The sequence below is a fragment of the Cnephaeus nilssonii genome (assembly GCF_951640355.1).
Source record: "Cnephaeus nilssonii genome assembly, chromosome: 15".
Classification (NCBI taxonomy): domain Eukaryota; kingdom Metazoa; phylum Chordata; class Mammalia; order Chiroptera; family Vespertilionidae; genus Cnephaeus; species Cnephaeus nilssonii.
Window position 1 is genome coordinate 24,880,026 of NC_137086.1, and position 19,276 is coordinate 24,899,301.

The 19,276-nt window shown below is 35.9% G+C and overlaps 1 protein-coding gene across 7 annotated transcripts in view; it reads left to right on the forward strand.

The window, feature by feature from the left end:
• The window catches only part of SOCS5 (suppressor of cytokine signaling 5), an 85,783-nt gene that overhangs the window by 44,860 nt on the left and 21,647 nt on the right, over positions 1-19,276 (forward strand). For 2 of the 7 annotated variants that reach the window (XM_079791696.1, XM_079791695.1), the window contains exon 2: positions 7,591-7,674. The exons of 3 other annotated variants lie outside the window; for them this stretch is intronic. The gene's annotated coding sequence lies outside the window, so the exon portion shown is untranslated. Of the gene's footprint in view, positions 1-5,628; positions 7,675-8,051; positions 12,665-19,276 lie in introns of those variants that run through there. 2 more of the 7 variants (XR_013814611.1, XM_079791697.1) reach the window with 2 other exon arrangements.

The window sequence follows — 19,276 nt, forward strand, 5'->3', positions numbered from 1 at the left end:
GAAATACAAATCATTTGCCTTGCCCAACCTAAAAATTCTGTAGCTGGATTAGCCAACTATCCTACTTTTAAGGGGGGAAAGGGCTTTTGAATCTGATTAAAGCAGAAGTAACCTTGAAGGGTAATTGGCTAAACTGCTGACTCAGGTTAATGTTAGGTAAATTTACATCTGAGTGCTTTAACTGAGAATTAGTTGCCTAGTTTTATTCTACATGTAGGTGACACATTCTAAGGAATGACTTGAGAGAGACTATAATTACACCATTGCCAAATACAGTATAGTGAGAATATATTTCCATGGGTTCTCTAATAGTTCATAACCACTTTACTTATATGCTGTTTAGCACCAAAATTAAATTTACCTTTCCTTTGATGAGATATCATAAAGTAATCTTTTATCAAAATTAATAAGAGGAAGCAATGATGAAGATAATTTTGAAATGGGCTTACTAGTATCTGCTCTGCAATTATCTTCAAATTATGACTCTTTAAATTTGAAGACCACTATAACAGGAATAATATCCAGTCTTTTTATTCTGAGCAAGATTCTTCAGTTAGAGGTGGTAATCAAGTATATGATATGTTGTAGTTCAAAAAATTGAAAAGGATAGAAGCCTATTTAAATAATATATATACTTAAAATGAAACATGAAAAAATGAAAATTATTTGGGAGCTGAACTTTAAGCCTATATATATGGTAGGTAGTCAAAAGAAGGGGAGCTAAGGAAGCCATCAGAGGATGGATAGAGAAAAATGTTGAGGAAAACCAGGATTTCATGGGAGCTTGGGGCCTGGCATAGATCTTGGGTTCCATAGATTACATGTCGTTGTATCAGGAAAACTACTGAAGTATTTTATAAAACTAAAGGATAAATTTACTAAACTTTAAGTATAGTCTGATTAGAGAAATCCAAGTAATTTCTTAAGGGTTAAAATATGCCTGTGGCCCTGCCCAATGTGGTTCAATTGGTTGAGCATCATCCCGTGCACCCAAAGGTTGTCAGTTCGATTCCTGGTCAGGGCACATACTCAGGTTGCAGGTTCAGTCATGTGCAGGAGACAGCTGATCAATGTTTCGCTCTCACATATCTCTCTCTCTCTCTCTCTCTCTCTCTCTCTCTCTCTCTCTCTCTCTCTCTCTCTCTCAAAGAAAAAAATCAGTAAAATATGCTTATGGCCAAAGGGGAGCGGATTTATCTAATTATTTATTTAGTTTTTTACTTTATTAACATGAGACACCATTCCAACCTCATTAACCTTCAGTTGGTCAGTGCTGGGACCAATTTTATTTAACATTTTAAAATAAGTGATTCAAAAAGCATACTGGCAGTAAAAAAAAAAAAATGCCAGATTTGCAGCTGACTCTGTGCTGTTCCAGGTAGTTAAAAGTCAAGCCAATAAGGAGAAGCTACAGGAATATCTTTTGATGAGTTTTTGTGTGGCAGAGAACAAGATTATGCTTTTAGGAGGAGATATTCCAAGTTATATTTCTAGGACCTGAGTTATGACCCAGGTAGGGGATCCAGAAGTCATGGAAATAACTTCCTTGAAGGCATTTATTGTATTTGCTGCTGGGTCACAAAGTCCAAGAACATGTTTCAGAAAACAAAAATGATGTTGTATATAAAAATAATTATACAAGGGGTTATCAGTTTTTTACTATTGTGTTCCAGGCTAAGTGATTTGTAGTCATTTTTTCATTTAATTCTCTTAACAATTGTGAAAGGTGGGTGGCATTATTAAACTGGAAATTTGAATCAGGGAGATTAAATGATGTTCTCAAGTCAGTTAAATATGTGTTGCAGTTGGGACTGTGGCCCTGGTCTTTTGATTGTTAATCCTAAAAGTTTCCCAAGATATTAAGAGGCATCTCTTAAAACATTTAATAGTTTAATTTAGGGTTTATGGAGTGCTGTTTTACTTTGCTGTGGCATTACCACAAGAGACAGTATCTAGGTATTTTCAGAGGATTTAGAGATATTCCTTAAATTCCTGATTTTTAAGGAAAGGTAGGGATGTTTTGGTGTACAGTTTTACCCTCAAGATTGGTAAATCAGTGCTGGTTGCCCATAAAATGTTTCTCCTTTTGACTTTACAAAATGCTGGATAATTAATGGGCATTAGTAAATATAATATTAGTTAATAAGGAAAATAGTTTGGCAGAAAAGAATACCAGAGTAGAGTTCAGAGACCTATATTATTCTAGTGGTGTGAAAATATTCTGATAGTATTGAAACAGGGATAACATTCCTGCTCTGGAAGGACGGGAAGACAGAAGCTGTGTCTTAAGAGAGGAACAGATGAAGAGAGGTTATGGAATTCTAGGCAGAGGGAATAGCAGTATGTTAGGTGAATCACTGAACTTTTGGAACTGCAGTTTCCTCAATTTTGAGTTAAAATATAAGAAGAACATCTTATATTTTAATTATAAGGGCATATATATTTGTTGATTTTGGAATCCCAAAAAATGAGGTAAGAACCAAGTGAGTAAGTATATGTGAAAGTGCTTTGTAAGTTTTTAAGTGCTCTACAATTAAAAGTGGTAGAAGAATACTGGTGTTCTTGTGAAGGGTGGACAAAGAGGCTGCTGCAAAAGCTTAGCAGGAGAAGAAAACTGCAAGAGGAGAAACAAGTGGGGAAGGGAGGTGTTAAAGATGAAAGAAAGGAAATGGATAGATATGAAGAAAATTGAATTATAGTTCTATTTGTGCCTGGGAATCAAAAGGAGGAAAATAATTCTGTCACTGAAGAATTTTAACATTAATTTACTGTAAGGAAGAAGCTCAACAGTTGTTGAAACATTTATTCACTTAGTCTATACTGACCATGTTAATAGATAAGCTAACTGAGAGTTGGCTGTATTATCTGATTGTTCAGCTAATGGCTTAAAATAGTATAAGGTACTCATAAAAACAAAATAAGCTGGACTGAGTTACTATTTATTCTAGATTATTAAAAAGAAAGGGCATAGTGTGTCTAAGGAAAAGGGTGAAGTTTGATCTGCTGAAATGAGTGCAGAAAAAAATTAGGAAGTCAGACTAGAACCAAGGTGAAATGGGAACAAATTGTGAGTAGTTTTATATGCCATAGTAGGAATTTGGATTTTATTTTGTTTTATAGGTAGGGAAGTGACACAAATAGTTTGGTAGTTTAGAAAACTGATTATAGCAGTAATAAAGAGAATAGTCTGGAGGAACAGAGATTGGAGACATTTATTCATCAAGTAATACATATGGCAGGCTGAGTGAATGTGGCAGTCTCTGGCCTCTGGTAGGTAGATTAGTGTCAAGGATGTCATTTAAGGCTCTGCCCCAGTTCAGGAAAGAGATAATGATGGTCTGAATTAAGGAATTTGTACTGGGGATAGAAACAAGAGCACTGATTTCAGAGATATTTAAGAGTTTGTCTTCCAGACTGCGTTAGTGTTTGGAGATGGTAGAGAAAGTTGAGAATGAGTCTAAGGTTTCTGACTTGGCAGTAGAATAATATGTACAAGTTTGAGAGAGGGGGGAATATTGAGTTTGCTTTCAGATAACTCATTATGCTTTTTAGATTAACATGATCAAGATATCAGTTGGAAATATTCTAGCTCAGGAGCATGATCAGGTTTATAGATATGATTTGGAAGGCATAGTTTAAAATTGAAAGTTGTGATATTAGATGAGTAGTTCCTAAGTAATAATGTATGCAGAACAAAGAGTACTGGCGCTTAGTTTGATTTTTAATTTTTGCCCACCTCCAGTCAAACCTCTACCCCCTAACATTATAAAAAATACATAGAAATATTTGCTGTCAGAATATTTGAATGTCTTTGAAACTGTACTGCATCCTGTCTGATCACCTGTACAACACAGAGAATTCATAGACAAACACACTTCCTTATTCCTCTCCTAAAGTCTCTTTTTAGAATCCTGTTTGCTTCCTTGGGCAAGTGAGCAAGTCTGAACAGATATTGAAGCCTAAAGGCTTTTTTCACCTTCTTTAAAATCTAATCCAGGAGCAGCCATAATCAACTATCTCTTAACTCTCTCTCCTACCCCTCCATCCATATAGAGTTTAAGCCTCTGGCAACTAGAATCCCAGAGAGAAAAGTAAAAACAGCACAAGAGAATGAACCTTGAAAAGGACTGTAATCTTTTTAATCCACTGAACCCAAAGGGTCTACTCTATAACCAGGGGATGGAGTTAGTGAGTCATTATAAGAGATATCCAAATTCAGTAAAATAAATACATATATTAGGAGCAAGATCTTCAAGTGCTGAGAGAATTTGGAAAAAATCTGAGGTTTCGCACTTAGTGGAAAAGATGAGTTTTTGGTTCAGTCTTAAAGGAGGTAGAAAGACAAGTCTGTGCAGCGAAGAGTAAGAATAACGCTATTAAAGAGATGGGGAAAACAGTACCAAGAAAGTGGGACATTAAGGAAGAAAAAGAAAGGGAACTGGTGAACAGGATTTTTATCTAAAAATGCACAGTATGAGTTGGGATTAATGAGAAATTAGGGTAGTTAGATGATTGAAGACTAAAATTTGGAATTGGAATTCCTTGAAGCACATAAGTAGAAAATTGAACATGAACAGATGAATAGTGTAACATGATTTAAATGATAATTAAGCACTTAATGGAAGATAACAACTGTTACATATAGTTTATAGTGTATATGGCACTGATTAATTTATAAGTTACCCTAATCCCTTATATTTTCTCTTTTTGTTTTCTTACATACTTCCATAACAATGGTTTTCAAACTTTCCTGGGCATAAAAATTTTATAAAGCTCTTGTTTAAAATATAGATTCATCCATGTTACATGTAACTGTAGTTACTTCCTTCTAGTCGCTGACCAGTATTCAATTGTATGGATATACTGTAATTTGTTTATTATTATTGCAGAAAGGGTTTTCAACTGTTATGACTAAAATTGCTATGAACATTCTTATACAAGGCTTTTTGTGACACATGTATTGTGGATGAATACCTAGATATGGAATTGCTGGGTTTTAGAATATGTGTATGTTTAACATTATGAGGAATTGACGACAAATTCGAAGGTGGGTTTACCATTTTACATTTCTACCAGCAGTGAGTGTTCCTTTATTCTTCCTTTTATGGGAGGGTTTGGGTACAATTGCTGTTCTTCCTTAAGTGTTAGATAGAATTTACCAATGAAGCCACCTTGGCCTGCAGTTTTCTTTGTGGAAAGGTTCTTAATTAAGGATTCAATTTTTAAAAGAATGGATATACGACTATTCAGATCTTCTATTTCTTTTTATCCCTGTTTTGGTAATTTATGCCTTTCGAGTAATCTGCCCATTTTATCTTAACTTGTCAAATTTATCAGCTTGAAAATAAATTATATATGTTATAAAACAGTTTTCCTTTTTATGTTGGTAGGATCTATGTGGATGCTCCCTCTTTCATTCTGATATTGGATTCATTTTCTCCCCCTCCCCCTTGATTAGTCTAGTTAGGGGTTATCAATTTTGTCAATCCTTTAAAATAATCAACTTTTGGTTCTTTTGATTTTTTTTCCTGTGGTTTATCTGTTTTGTGTTTTATGATTTGAGCTCTTCCATTAATTCTTTCCTTCATCCTTATTTTGGGTTTAATTTACTCTACTTTTTCTAATTTTTTAAGGTGAAAGCTTAGTTCATTGATTTTAAAAATTTTTTTTAATATCAACATTTAAAGCTATACATTTTCATTAGCATTTCATTCAAAATATTTTCTAATGTCTCTTGTAATTTTTTTTGACCCATAGATTGTTCCAAAGAGTATTATCAAATAATTTTCAAATACTTGGGATTTTCCTCATATCTTTTAGTTACTGTGTTTTCATTTAATGCTATTTTAGTCAGAGAACATAGTCTTTTTTTAAAAAATTATCTTTATTGTTGAAAGTATACAGATGTCCCCTTTTTTCCTCCCTTCATCTCACTCCCACACCCCACCCCAGGCCTTCACCAAACTTTTGTCTGTGTTCATTGGTTATGCACATAAGTTCTTTAGTTAATCTCTTCCCACACCGTTCTCCCCTCCCCCTTCCTTCTGAGATTCAGTCTATTGCATGCTTCCATGTCTCTGGATCTATTTCTGATAACATATTCTTAATACAATATTTAATATTTTTTACATTTTCTACAATAAACATGTATTCATTCGCACACACACACACACCCCCAAAAAAACTACTTTAATTTTAAAAATTCTGATAAAATTAATGATTGGGAGGATAAGGGAAGAAGGATTTAAGTGATTTTAGTTTTTCTCATCTTAACCATGCCTCTTTTCCATTTTTGCATATATTTTAACTTGATCTTTATCAGTATAGACTAAGTGAAAGAGACATTTATTCTTACACTATATGTGTAATATATATTCTAAACTTTTCCCAAACTAAGGCAGTGTCCATGTTTCATTGTTTGAAAGTGCAGGTTTCTATCAAGTAATTCTTTGTATACTTAAAGATACTTAATATTGCTTTCTTTCCTTTTTTCTTTTTTTCAGAATTTTTTTTTAATATGTTCTTATTGATTTTTAGAGAGAGAGGAAGGGAGAGGGATAGAGAGATAGAAACATCCATGAGAGAGGAACATCATAGATTGGCTGCCTTCTACAGGCCCCCTACTGGGGATCCAGCCCGCAACCTGGGCCTGTGCCCTAACTAGGAATTGAACCGGCAACCTCTTGGTTCCTGGTCTGTGATCAACTGAGCCATGGGCTCCAGAGTATTTTTTAAAGATGTTTTTGTTTTCCTTTCTCAGCCACTGGTACTGCCCACCTCCTTGCAGTATGGATGTTCTTATGTTAAAAAAAGAATGGAAATCATTGTCTTTAGTTTTCTTAATAAAATATTATATTTGCTGTCTCTATCCAGGGCATCTTAGGCATATGGACCTGGTACTCTTCAAGAACTCACTCTAGTGGCTCAGCTTCACATTTTCTGCTATATATAGAACATGTTAGAAATCCAGTGGAGAAAGTTAATATTCAAAAGAAGGGACAAAGCAATGGTATGGTTAATGAACAAAGAAATAGACATCTCCTCCAGGGAGGTGCCATTCATAGCAGACCTCAAAGAATGACCTTAGCTTGAATAGTCTGGTGTCTGTTCCTCAGCAATTGTAGATCTAGAAACTCAGTTTGATCAGGGGAACTGGTTTCATGCTAAGCAAATTACTGAAGACTCATGTGGAAAACAAAGCTAATTTCTTAAGTTACGTTAAGATATAATATCCAGTTATGATGGTTTGATAGTCCACATCTTCACTATAGGGCTATATCTACCAAAGATATGTGAACAGTTGGGTCCACTGATGAGAGACTTTTCCTAAAGGCTTAAGACAGTGGCACATTCTTTGATTACCTTATTTTTAGGCTTTGTAAAATATTATGTAGCTGTGGGACATTTTCTTAACCTCCTGAGCCTCAATTTTCTTATCATGACAATTGTGATAATAACTAGCCGAGTCATAGGATTGTTGTGAGAACTAAATAAGGTAATCCATTTAAAGTTACTAGGACAACATCTAGCACATAGTTGTCATTCAGTAACTGTTAAGATGATTTGTTTTTTTCTACTTCTGGGTTTTAGGTCTGGAAGTTAAGGGCAACTCTTGACCTTTTCTTGCTGCCTGCAGACATTACTGGGAACTCTACTGCACTTGGTGTTCTAGAGGTACTAAGAGTATTTGATTTACAAGAATATTGTTCTGAGTCATAAGAATTAACTCAATCTAGCAAAGAACTGTGATGAATCTTTACATAGGTTATGTTTTACTTTGAGATCTAGCCATTTTAATATTTTTAGACTAAAGTAAGAACTGTTCTTTTATAAAGAATTCATTAGTGTTCACTTTTCCTATTTGGCATTTCTAAAAACAGTTTGATATTTCTTGTAGAACAAACAAGTAAAGTCCAGATAACAAATTTTATAAGCTGTTTTACTCATAGCTGACAAATTAGTAAGGTTTATGTTCTATGGATAATATTTCTAATTTTTATATTAATAGATCATGATGTTCTAAAAGACCTGATTGATTCCCTTTCTTTCAGATAAGCTTACTAAGACCCAGAGACCAGCCTGAAACTAAGCCAGACAGCTGATGCATCATAGGGGGTCCCTGTGACTGTGAGGTGCCAGTGCAGCTGGGCCCAGGACAGTGAGGCCCTTGATATAAGAGTTTGTGCTCTGGAGGAGGCAAGGAGAGCAGCCAACTCCTTCTTTTGGGTGTCAGCATCCTTTCTTTCACATGGTTGTGAAAAGATGGAATTGAATTCAAATAGTGAACTTGCCATAGGCCTGAGTTTCAGAATCCGTTCTAGAAGGAGCCTATGCCTGCCCCTTCTTCCTTGCTTAGCCAAATCCAAAGCAGCGGTGAATGAACAAATGTCCTTTTTGTGTCAGGTACCTTGCCTACTAACTATACACTGCGGAGCAGTTGGGACTTACCCAAGAGTTTTTAATGGCAGAGCTGAGACAGGCCTCTAGACTCCAATACATTCTTTTCACTGTATTCCAGTGTCTCTCTACATCAGATGAAATTATTTTCTCTTCTGAGTTACCAGAATGTTTTGATGTCTATTTAGATGTTATTCTCCAATTGTTGTACATAATAGTTTCTTATTTACAGTTCTGGTGTCTATCTCATGAGTCTGTATTGTCTCCTCAGCTAAGTCTTTGAGGACCTATACCATTTTGATCTCTTTTGTATGACCCTTAGGGCTTGGAATATTTAAGTACTTAATCATTAACTTGTTTAGCAGTAGATAAATATTTGTTGTCAAATTTTCATTGCCCCAAGCTTTACATATTAACATACTTTCAGCTGTTGAAAGAGCTGGATTTGCTACTTAAAGCTCGTATCCCCAGAAGATTAAAGATTGAAAAGTTATAAAAATGCTGTTGTCCTTTAAAAGGAATTGAGTGCTTCTACAGATAACTTACATTTAATGTTTAGAAACTAGGACACAGTTAGGGATGGTGAGGTTGGTTACTTATCTAAATAAATGGCTTTGTTCATATGGTTGTGTTTTGTTAAAACTCACAGTCTAAGATCTAACTTTTATGGCAACCACCCCAAAATACATATAGTTATAGAACAGTGATGGGCAACCTTTGAGCTTGGTGTGTCAAACTTCGCCAAAAAACTGAGCATAACTCGGGTAGTGTGTCACTTTGAGGAAAAAACATTATTTCGCGATATTTATAGTTTAAATAACATAAATGTATAATTGTTATATATAATTGTATTTAATAAACCAAAAACTAAATATTTAACTTACCTGCTCAGTGACTTCTTTGTTCATCCGTCAGTCGGTTTCTTTTGTTGGTCTTGATATTATTTAGCTTGTGTGGGGTGCCGTGAACTAAGATAAGTGAGGGGGAGGGGGAATTCTTTAACTAACCTGCCTATTAGTGACTTTTTTGTTGCTGAATTTCATTGGCTAAATCTTCAATTGAAGGTTGGTATTTTGTACACTTCAGGCCCAAGCAAGTGCTACTAACTTCATCTGTCAATCTGTTTCTTTTGTTGGTTTTGATATTATTTAACGCTGAGAATAAGGCCTCACAAAAGTATGTAGAGGGAAAAATTGTGAGTAAAGCCATTGCTATATTTTTCAGGGTGCTAAAAGTGACTGGTAGTCGGTTCCAGGCACTCCAAATTTCCTGTTCGTAGTGGCACTCCTCTTGATTCTCCAAGCGGCACCTTTCCAGATTCTCAAGCTTTGACCTCAAGTCGACAAACACCTGAGCCCAGATACTGTCTTGAAATTCTGCAAGTTGCATCTCCAAATCATCAATTTGCATCCATTGGAAACCATTTAATTCCAAACTACTGTAGACTACTACATCAGGATACTTAATTATTTTCATGGTCTGTTCTAGACTTATAAATTGACTAAATCTATCACTAAACTGGTCAAGTAACGAGTCTAAAACATGCTGGTACTTCATATGCAAGAGTTCCATTTCATTTTGTACAGCTGCACTGGCCTTCTCAAAATACTTTGTTACTCAAGGAAAATACTTATAAGTTTTAGTTTCTACATCTCGCTTGAAAATTTTAACTTTACTTTCAAAAGCTTTTATGTATCCAAACATAACGTCAATACTTTTGCCAAAACCTTGTAACTTTAAGTTCAGTTCATTAATATGAACAGAGAGATCTGTAAAAAACATCAGGGTGTTGACCCACTTATCATCATTAAGCTGAGGAAAGTTTCCCAGATCCTTATCATCAAGAAATACCTTAATTTCTTCAAAGCACTCCACAAAGCGCTCAAGAACTTTGCCTCGGCTCAGCCATCTTACATTATTGTACATCAGCAGTCCACTGTAGGTGGAATCAACCTCCAGTAAAAGTGCCAAAAATTCTCGCTTGTGAAGGGGGCGAGCAGCTATTAACTATTTTTGTAACAACTGACATTAAGTCGTTTAAGTCGGTGAATCCTGCCTTGGCACATAAAGCCTCCTGATGGATAATACAATGAAAAGGCACAATCGGATGTCCAATAGCTTCTGTAAACAATTTGACAAATCCGACTTTCTCCCCCACCATATTTGGTGCCCCATCTGTCGTCACTGACACAACTTTAGAGATATCAATGCTTAGGTCACGAAATGTTTGTATAACAACCTTACATATTTCGCTTCCTGATTTACTTGTTGACACTGATACTAACTTTATCAACTCTTCTCTCATTGTGAGACCATCAGAATATCGACCAATAATGGCCAACTGAGCATATGATGTGACATCAGTAGTTTCATCAAGAGAGATCAAAAAATATTTACACTTCCTTATGTCTCTCTTTAATTGATGTACGTTTGTGTTCAGTCTCATTATTCGGTCTTTTATGATATTTCTACTGAGTGGTAACTCAGATATTCTCTTAATAATTGCATCTTTATTCTGCATATCGTGAAATAGAACTGGTGCACATCTTAGGAGAGTTTCTTTAATAAATTCTCCCTCACTGAGCGCTTTTCCATGCTGAGCTATAGAGTGAGCAATGCTCAAACTTGCAGATGTTAAATTTGTAGAGCCTTTCATAAATTTAAGGATGGAATTAGATTGGCTCTTATAAAGGTGTAGCTGCCTGGAAATGTATTCCTTCCTTTCATCCTCACTTTGTTCCAAGAGCTGGGAATGATTAGTTTCAAAATGTCTATTTATATTCCACGTTCTGCTTACTACCGTTTCAGTACATAGAATGCAAAATGATCTGCCATTTTTTTCTATAAAGCCATACATCTCGGTCTATGTCTCTTGAAAGTGTTGGCCACTGCTACTACCACTTCCTTTACTTAACCTTAGTTTTTTATTTTTTGGGTTCTCCATCAGGGGAGCAGTGACAGAAGATAGAATTATAGATAGCTTGTTAGGCCTGCAGGCAATTAGGGGTTAACTAGCCTAACTAACCACAAAATGGTGCATATAACTGTCTTTTAGGAAAGGGCAGGGTTAATAAGTAGAAACAGGGGTTAATAAGGATGCACAACAGTAATAGTGGTGAAATGGAGTCTGCACTATGGAGCAAGATGGTGTTCCTTTGTCTTGAGTTTTTATCAGTTTGATTATGATATGTCTGGGCATGGGTTTCATGGGGGTTTGTTCTTTTTTGGTCCTCTGAGCTTCTCAAATCTGTATATATGTTGTGTCTTTTACCAAGTTTGAAAACTTTAAAAGTCATTATTTTCTTAAATACTTTTGTGCATTGCACTCTTCCACTCTTCTTTTAGGATGCCAGTAACATCAATATTAGACCTTCCTTATCCCAAAGGTTCTTGAGGCTCTTTTCATGTTTTGTTCTATTTGATGTTCAGACTAGATAATTTCTATCAATCAGTCTTCAAGTTCACTGACTTCCTTTTGTCATCTCCTTGACCAATATCTCCCCATTCACCCTACCCCCTCCCAATCCCTAGAGAAATGAAAACTTGTATTCACAGAAAAATTGAGACTTGAAGTGAATTATTGTATTTTTCACTTTTCAAATTTCCATTTGGTTCTTTTCCTTCGCTGAGTCTTTCTATTCATTTCAAGAATGTTTGCCCTTCTTTGGAGCATTTTTGGTAATAGCTGCTTTAAGATCTTCGTCAGGTAATTCCAACATTGCCTCATCTCAATGTTGATGTCTATTTATTGTCTCCTGCAAGTTCGGATAAATGATGTATTCACAGAGGCCATAGACCCTCTCAATAATTTTGTCTCTGATACTTCTATGAGGTAATAGTTGCTGCCACTTTTTATTTTTTGATTGGGCATACATGGTTGTTTTTAAAACTATAAGTTTACAAAAATAATACATGATATTACAGAAAAATAAAAGAATACTACCTGCTTGAGTAAAAATTAAAACAAACATAAGGAGCACTGATTTTTTTTTCTCCCTTACTCATATTTTTAACTCTTCTTTGATAGGAAAAGGTATTTGATCATCAAATACCAGGTTCCTATTATAGCTAGATGCTGTTCAGCTATGACAGCCATTTGTAAAAGGATACAATGGGTGCAGGCAGATAATAAAAATAAAATGTATTATAATCAGATGCTCATAGTTACACTGTAATTCATTGACCTCAGTTTACTTTAAACAGCAGGTATTCCAATCTTTACCTCAGCCAGACATTGCCAAATTATATGTATGCTTTTCTTTTCTTTGTTGTCCAGATTCCTCTCCCTTAACTATTGCAGGAGTCCTAATCTTTTCTTTCTGCCAGGTATTATTTCTTCTAGTGCTCAGCATGTACAGAAATACTAGTGTGCCTTTCTCTTATAGAACTAAGTTTCTCTCCCTTACCATACCTTAATCCATACTGCTTTGTTTTCTGACAGAGGCATTTGGATCTTCTAAAATATGCGGAGGATCATCTGAATTCATAATCATTTAATACTAGAGGCCCGATGCACGCAATTCGTGCAAGAGTAGGCCTTCCTTCCCTCGGCTGCCAGCACCGGTTTCCCTCTGGCACCTGGGGCCTGGGCTTCCCTGTGGCTGCCGGCAGGCACCTGGGACCCAGCTTCCTTTGCAGCCCCGGCTTCGTCCAGGGAAGGACGACTGGTCTAATTAGCATATTACGCTTTTGTTATTATAGATGACCAAATATAGGAATAAAAGCATCTTTTTCAGCATGGCATGGAAGAATACTCTTTATGTCTGTTTCTCTAGCTTTCGGGTTGCTTTTTCTTTTACTTCATTCCACCTACCTTATACATCAGTCATCTGAACCATTCCTCATCCTTTGGAAAGTCAGACCCTTTCCTGCGTCTGTGCCTTTACATTAGCTGCCTGAAACGGAAATGCCTTTCTCCACTTGGCAAGTAACTATTCATTCTTCAAAACCTTGCTCGACATCACCTTTTCTGTGAAGCCTTCCCTGACCCCCTGCGTTCGTTAGAATTATGTACAGTGACATGTAACTGAACCACCAGAATAACAATGACCTAAAAACAAGAGAGAATTTATTTTTCTCCTATGAAAATAGGGAATTTGCAGTGTAAGGCTGAAATGACAGCTCTTCACAAAATCACTAAGGAAGTAGTTTCCAGCTAACTGCTTCAGAATCTCTCATATCTCTCAGACCTTTGTCCTCCTGGCCCAAAGTTGAGGTATCTTTGTTTTAAGCAGCATGAGTATGAAGGAACAAAAATGAAAGGTCTTATGCAAGCTGTCTCTTAAAGTTTCCCTAAAGCTCCCACACGACATTTCTGCTTGCATCTCATTGGCTTGAACGAAGACTGAATAATATGTCTTTGTTCTTGGCAACTGTGTGCTAGCTAATTATATTATTACTAGAGGCCCGGTGCACAGATTCGTGCATCAGTTGGGTCCCTCAGCCTAGCCTGTGCCCTCTTGCAATCTGGGACCCCTCGGGGGATGTCTGACTGCTGGTTTAGGCCCGATCCCCGCAGTCTTGACCTAAACCGGCAGTTCGACATCCCCCGAGGGATGTAGCAGTGTGCAAAGCGGCAGGTGGCCGGGGAGGAGCCCGAGCTGGGGCCAGGCACAGCTCTGCTGCCATTCATCCCCGCCCCACTATGCCTGCCGCCACTGCTGCCACCACCACCGCTTGGTAGCCCTGCCGCGGAGGCAGGAGAGGCTCCCGCTGCTGTAGCTGCGCTCGCTAACCGTGAGCCCGACTTCTGGCTGAGCAGCACTCCCGCTGTGGGAGTGCACTGACCACCAGGGGGCAGCTCATGTGTTGAGCCTCTGCACCCTGCTGGTCAGTGCATTGTCATAGCAACCAGTCGAGAGGTCGACCGGTCATAATGGTCGCTTAGGCTTTTATATATATAGATGGAAGAAAGGAAGAACAAGTAGGGGGTACAACAAGCAGTGTGTTACGCTTCCCCAGCTAGAGGAGTTGCTTTGTGCTTTGAATTCCCAACAGGCCTTTAATTAATTAGCATTTAGGTTGTATAATAATTAGTTTGCCTTGTCTACTAGATTGTGTACTTCTCAGAGATTATGATATTCTTTCTTTTTTTATTTATTTCTAGCAGCTTACATAAAGTTTAGTACCTAGTCTGTGCTCATAAAGTATTGAGTGAATGGATAAAGACATTCAAGAAGATTACAGCAAAATTATCAGAGACATAAGAAGGCAATATTTAAATACTCCTGTGAGCAAGAGTGATTGCTTATGTAGACACTGATTTCTTAGACTTAACTTTTTTCTATGTTCTCTATTATGTGGAGAGAAGTGGATACTTCAGTAATAGCATAGCTTCTTTTCAAAATTTATCAACCACACAGAGAGAACACAAAAGGTTGTATTTACTTAAAAGGTTGTATATTCTTCTCTGTGTTATACTGCCTTTTCATAGTGATAAAATATACATGAATGATACCATTTTTTACTATTTTTAAGTATACCTTTCTGTGGCATTAAAGCACATTCACATTGTTGTGCACTAATTACTACCAACCATCACCAGAGCTTTCTTCTCTTTCCCACTGAAACTCTGTACCCATTAAACACTAACTCCCCATTTCCTCCTGCCCCCAGCCTCTGGCAACCATCATTCTACTTTCTGTCTCTGAATTTGACTATTCTAGGAACCTCATATAAGAGGAATCAGACAATATTTGTCCTTTTGTGATTGGCTTATTTTATGTAGCATAATATCATCAAGGTTCATCCATGATGCAGCAGGTATCAAAATTTCTTTTCTTTTTTAAAAAAATTATGTTTTTATTGATTTTAGAGAGAAGAAGGGAGGGAGAGAGGGGAAGAGAAAGAAAAGAGGGGGGAAGGGGAAACATCAATGTGAGAGAGAAACATCTATTGGCTGCCTCCTGCATGCCCCCTACTGGGGATGGAGCCAGCAACCCAGGCCTGTGCCCTGACCAGGAATCAAACCGGCAACCTCTTTCTTAGTGTCTGGAATGATGCTCAACCAACTGAGCCACACTGGTGAGGGCAGCATTTATTTTCTTTTTAAAGCTGAATATATTCCATTATAGATTGTACTACATTTTTTTTATCCTTTCATCTGGATGCTTGGGTTGCTGTATTACACTGTTTGTTTTTTGTTTTTTTTTGTAAGTTTACATGCTACAAGTATTTTCAATACAAATAGTGTCTTATTCTATTGTAATTTCACCACCACTACCCCCAAATAGAAACCATATAATTACGTACCTTTATATAAGGAAAGTATAAAGAAGATAAAAACAATCATCTACATTAGGAACTTACTATGGGAAGTAATCAACACTTCTCCTAATCATAGTTTCTGAAGTATAAATTAAAACATAAAATTAAGTTATGGAAAACATTATCTTGGTGTCAAATCTAGGTACAAGAGTGGAATTGGAAGAAAATATAGTGGCTTTTCACAAGAAAAGATTAGATTTTCTTTTAATGGAGAATTGCTTGATTTATGGTAAAGACACAAGTGAGTTCAACCTATTAATCCCTATCCTTTTGAAATAAGAAGGTTTTACCATGACTGGTCAATGAAAAAGAAATTTTTACAGCTGTAGCTTAGTGATTTTGCTTTTATAAAATTTCTATAACATTCAAGAGAAAAGGGTTAAGAATAGGTGGAGTAAGGAAAATCAGCCCCATTCCTATCACCTGACCTCTTTTGTTATCAAATAATAATTATTGAATGTTTGATTGCCTAGTAAACTCTGAGTTTTGGCCTCTATCCCACTAGGCACATTATCCAAATTAGCAATCAAATTCTTTTACTAAAATTCTCTGACCAAGCTTTCAAATAATTACTTACATAGAATACATGCCCAGAGGTTTAAATAGAATTTCATAGACACTTTCCCATTGCAGCTAATTGTTTAATCCATTTGGCAGAATGAGTCATACTTCACTAGCCAGCTCACAGACCAGCTGTTGATTTAGTTATCTGAGCCAAGACCCAAGTACCAGAATAGAATAGAGCACCTTGGCCTTGACACCTTTTTATCTTTTCCTAAAAAATCTGATGTAAAGTTTTTTATTTCTCCCCTAGGTGTACTGTTACAGAGATAAAATTAATATGCCTGAAACGATCTGAGAAGAAAACAACAAATTGTAGCGTTAATAATAAACCCTTTTAGAGAAATTAGAACTTGATGTAGACATTAAAAATAGAATTGAATAGTGAAGGACAGAGTAGTGGTGGAGGTGTTTCAGAGTAAGGAGAATTAAGTTTGGATAAAATGGGGCCTAATTATGGATGTCAGTCAGTGAAAGTCAGGCACAAGATGTGTGCAACTGTTGAATGTTGCTGAAAGGAAATGTCTGGTGGTGGTATGAGTATAGGAAGAGAGGAGAGACTGAGGTGTTGTAGAAATCTAGGAATGTAGCAATAGAAACCTGGACAAGGTTACTGGCAGTGAAGGTGCAGAGCAAAGGTAAATTTGAGAGCCATTTTGGAAAAGAAATTGTCAACTTGGTAACATTAAATATAATGGTGTTGCCCGGCCAGAGTGGATGACATCGTCTCATGAACCGAAAGGTCACTGGTTCGATTCCTAGTCAGGGGGCGTGCAGGAGGCAGCTGATTCATGTTTCTCCCATCGATGTTTCTCCCTTTCCCTTCCTCTCTCTCTAAAATCAATAAAAACCATATTTAAAAATAATAAATAAATATAATTATGTTAGTGGAAAATTATAAAATTTTTCTAAGAAATTCCACAGAAACGTGGTTCTGATGGTATCCCAATTTGGGAGAAAGCTTAAGTTAATTTTAGACATGAATTTGAGGGGCGATGAAGAATAGCCAAATTGAGACATTTTTTGTAGGCCATTAGTGGACTAAAAAGTGAGTGGAATATAAGGACTGCAAATGTGCTTCCCATAAAAATCCAGCTGTACTCAAGGAGGTAATAGTTGGTTCTAGAAAATACCTGATTATAACTGTAAAGACAAGAAATATATAAACTCTTAAAATCAAATAAAAAATTTTCCCCATTAGCTTCATTTCAATTGAAGGGACTAGGTTAGTTAAATAGATGAAATACATAAATTACATCCAGGAAACTGAAGTTCTCCCATACTATTAAGTAAGAAAGTGTAATCCAAATTGCCTTATATGGCTAGTAAGATGCAGAACAGGGCAAAACTTAGATTCTTTCATTAAAAAAAGCATATCTGAATAGAAATTGTGGCAGAAAAATGTTATATAAAGGATACTTATGTTCTTGAATAATGTAAGTTAAGTTACTGAATTAACTACTTAATATGTAGTTTAACCTCATAAGATTTAAAGTAAATCTACCACTATGTAATTGAATGTTTTATGGGTCATTTTTAGTGGAACATTTAGTTATATCTGCTGTGCCAAATGTTTATGGCTTTCTCTTTCGGACTGGCTCTCTGTGTATGTAGCAGCCATATGGAGTCAAGTAGAAAAAACTTGGCAAAGGACTATTTCTCTTATAATTAGATTCGAAATTTTGTTAAGATATAATATGTAACAGTAATGAAAGAAATAATAGTCTAGTGTAGAGATAGACTATTATTTGGGTTTCACTGAAGATACCTAAAGATTGTTAAGTAGCCCTTTGCTAGTACTAATACCTACAACAAATACTGCTTTCTGCTTTTTTTGATCTCTGTGTATTCTTTTTTGTTGTTCTTTATTTCCCATGATGAAATCTAACATATACAGAACAGTGTGTAAATATATATATAAAGGTACAGTTTAATGCGTAATTATAAGGCATTCACCACCCAAATTAAGAAATAGAACATTGCCAGTCTACCGTACTTGTGCTATGTGCCCTTTCCAGTCAAACCCTACATGTCTCTATCCTATCCATTCCCCAGAAGTAGCCATATTCTTGCATTTTTCCTTCTCTCAAAAGTTTACATCCTTAAAGATGTAGTTTACATCTTGTATACACACATATACAGACATATGTATATATGTCAATATATAGTCTTTTGTGTCTGACTTATTTTTGTGCCATTCATTCATTTGTGTATAACATTTCATTTCTCTAATCCATTGTACACATACTATCCTACTATATGAATATACCATAATTTGTGTATTCTGTTCTGTTTCATAATATTGAAAAACTCAGCTATGACCATTATTGTATATTTTTCTTGGTATGCATGGGTATCAGTATCTCAAGGTCTAAATTTATGAGTGGAATTGCTGGATCATAGTAAATTTATATTTTCCATTCACAGCATAATACCAAACTGTTTGCGAAAGTGGTTATAACAATTTATTCTCACCCAACAGAATATGAGCATTCCTGTTGTTTCACATTCTCACCATCACTTGGTATTGACAAACTTAAATATTTGGGCAAGAGAATGGTATCTCTTTTGGTTTTATTAAGGAGGATGATCCCCTCTTTTATATTTGGATTTCTTCTTGTGATGTGCCTATTAAAGCCTTTACCCACTTTTTTATTTGGTTATCTGGTCTGTTCTTACTGATTTTTAGGAGTTCTTTATATTTTCTGGATATTAGTCTTTTAGTCTCTTAATCAATATAATTTTGTTTCCTACCCTGTGTTTTTGATAACTAGAGTAGTTCCTAATTTTAATGTAATATAATTTATCATTCTTTCCCCTTATAGATCATACTTTTTAAATATTCCAGGAGAGATTTGCCTAGGTACTTAACAGCAAATGGTACATATTTTTACATTTCATTTTCTCTTTGTTGCTGACACAATAGATATTTTATATACTGACTAGTGGCCTGGTACACGAATTCATGCACATTGAAAGAAAATTAATTAGAAGAAATATTTTAATATTGCTATTTGCCCTTTCTCTATAATAGAAGTGTCAACCAGATTCA